The sequence below is a fragment of the Vespa crabro genome, chromosome 15 (genome assembly GCF_910589235.1).
Source record: "Vespa crabro chromosome 15, iyVesCrab1.2, whole genome shotgun sequence".
NCBI lineage: Eukaryota > Metazoa > Arthropoda > Insecta > Hymenoptera > Vespidae > Vespa > Vespa crabro.
The window spans coordinates 1767077-1769447 of NC_060969.1; the positions used below are offsets into that span (position 1 = coordinate 1767077).

The following is a 2371-nucleotide window of genomic DNA, read 5'->3' on the forward strand; positions in this document are numbered from 1 at the left end:
ATTCGCTAGGTCAACGATCCCTCTTCTCTCTCTCTCTCTCTCTCTCTCTCTCTCTCTCTCTCTCTCTCTCTCTCTCTCCCTTTTTCTCTATCTCTCTTTTTCTGTTTCTCTCGATTTCACCGAATTCTCATAAAAAGACTCAGGAGACGCATAGCTCCATTCCTTTCCAGAACGCGTTTTCCGCTCGAAATAAATTCCAAACGGCGAATCTAAGAAACCGTAAGGGAAACCCAATATCATAAGGCGTAGACGGTTAGTACCCTAACTTCCTCTCTTTCTCTGTATCTCTCGAAGTCGATCCACCTTCTTGTAATATTATCCACTGCCCCTTGGTACGTAACGAACGAACGAACGAACGAACGAACGAACGAACGAACGAACGAACGAACGAACGAAGGAACGGACGAACGGACGAACGCACACACATCGATACATACATGCACTCACGACGCACAAATACACGCACACGCACACGCACACATACACATATACATATACACGGAGAAGATCCGTTAAGAAGACGAAGTCCGTCAAATTTGTTCGCGATGTTTTTATATATTTTTCTCTTTCTTGTTATCGCTTTTTTTTCCTTCATCTTTTCTTTTCTTTTCTTTTTAACAATCACTTTCTAAACATATCCCTCGACAATTCAAATACGTGAGAATAAATTTCATCCGACATAGGTCGTCCAACGTGAACATTTAGAGAGAAGAAGAAGAAGAAGAAGAAGAAGAAGAAGAAGAAGAAGAAGAAGTAGAAGAAGAAAAGAAGAAAAAAAGGGAAAGAAATATTGAAACATTCTCACTTACCCAATGTAGAAAAATCAGATTCCTCGTGACATTCGAAAAGGATTGATCCACGGGAAATGAGAAAAGGATTTTTCCCTTTTTTTGTGCCCCCCCCTCTCTTCTTTTCTTCTTCTGCCTTCTTCTTCTATCTTCTGTATTCTGTCCTCTATCTTCAGTCTTTCACGTATCTTTCTTTTTCTTTTTTTTTTGTTTCCTTTATCCAAAAGAGCCGTTTGAGAATCGAAACAATTTCCTCTTCCTGTTGCGAATGTGTCCCTCTCGGCTTATTATCGATAGTACTCACGGAGTCACCAACTGACAAACCACCCACACACTGTGACGTGCACCGCCCTCTCCCAGGGATTCATGTTCTCTTTTTCTTCTATCCCTCTCATCTAATCGTAGTTACCGTTCTCCATCAACGATGCATTCAAAGATATCGAAATGTTACAAGGAAAAGGAAGATATGAAGGATTGATAGAATACGAGGATATAAGAGGAAAAAGGAAGGAGAGACAGTTAGATAGATAGATAAATAGAGAGAGAGAGAGAGAGAGAGAGAGAGAGAAAGAGAGAGAAAGAGAGAATGATGGGAAAGGAGAGACGTAAAAGAAATTTAAAAAAAAAAAAAAAAGGGAAAAGGAAAGGTAAAAGAGATTGAACGAACGAAGAAATAATTGCAAAAGCCCGTACGAAAATCGTAAAAAAATCCTTTAAGTGAATCGTATGGAACACACCAGTCCGTCCCTGACAATGTTCGAGCGCGCGAATGCGAATTCGAAATCCGTCGTACGGAGTCCTATCGCGAGTTAGGTGAACGAATATATGGCATATGTTTGTATGTGTGTATATATATATATATATATATGTGTGTTTGAGAGAAAGAGAAAGAGAGAGAGAGAGAAAGGTTTGACTCGTACGTCACGTATACGTATGTACGTCCTTTATTAGTATATGTTTCTTAGTGAAAGAAAGAGTGAGAAAGAGGGAAAGAAAAAGAAAGATAGAGAAAGAAAGAAAGAGAGAGAAAGAGAGAGAGAGAGAGAGAGAGCAACTTGAAGCCGGCGGCACGTGGTCGTCGCGATCGAAAACACTTTCGGACTATAGACGTACGTAAGTGTATATACATATATATATATATATATATATATATATATATATATATATGTATGATACGTGAAGTTGTGTATGATAGAGAGAGAGAGAGAGAGAGAGAGAGAATGAGAGTGTGATGTGTGTACGTGTGATTGAGTGAGTAAGTTGTGTGTAAGAGAGAGAGAAAGAGAGAGAGAGAGAGAGAAAGAGAGAGAGGAAAAGAGGGAGAGAGAACCCACGTTGTGCTCACGCGTCTCTCTCTCTCCAGAGATGCTCTGTGCTGCTTGTAATCGCGCGTCCGACTGAACCGAGAGCCGAGAACTCACCAAGTCCCCTGGCCTTCTCGCCTAGTGTCGCTCTTCCTACTCGGCTGCCTTCGTCACCCTACCCCCACCCCGCCACCCGCCCGAACCATCCCAAGTCGCTTGCTTACTCGCTCGCTTACTCGCTCACTCGTTTCTCCTCACGCGCCGAACCGCGCCGCGAAA

The 2371-nt window shown here is 41.9% G+C and overlaps 1 protein-coding gene across 1 annotated transcript in view; it reads right to left on the bottom strand.

The window, feature by feature from the left end:
• LOC124429426 (ecdysone-induced protein 74EF-like) overlaps positions 1-1358 on the bottom strand; it is a 238898-nt gene extending 237540 nt beyond the window's left edge. The window contains exon 1 of the mRNA XM_046974692.1: positions 810-1358. The gene's annotated coding sequence lies outside the window, so the exon portion shown is untranslated. The remainder of the gene's footprint in view (positions 1-809) is intronic.
• Between the last annotated feature and the right edge of the window lie 1013 nt (positions 1359-2371).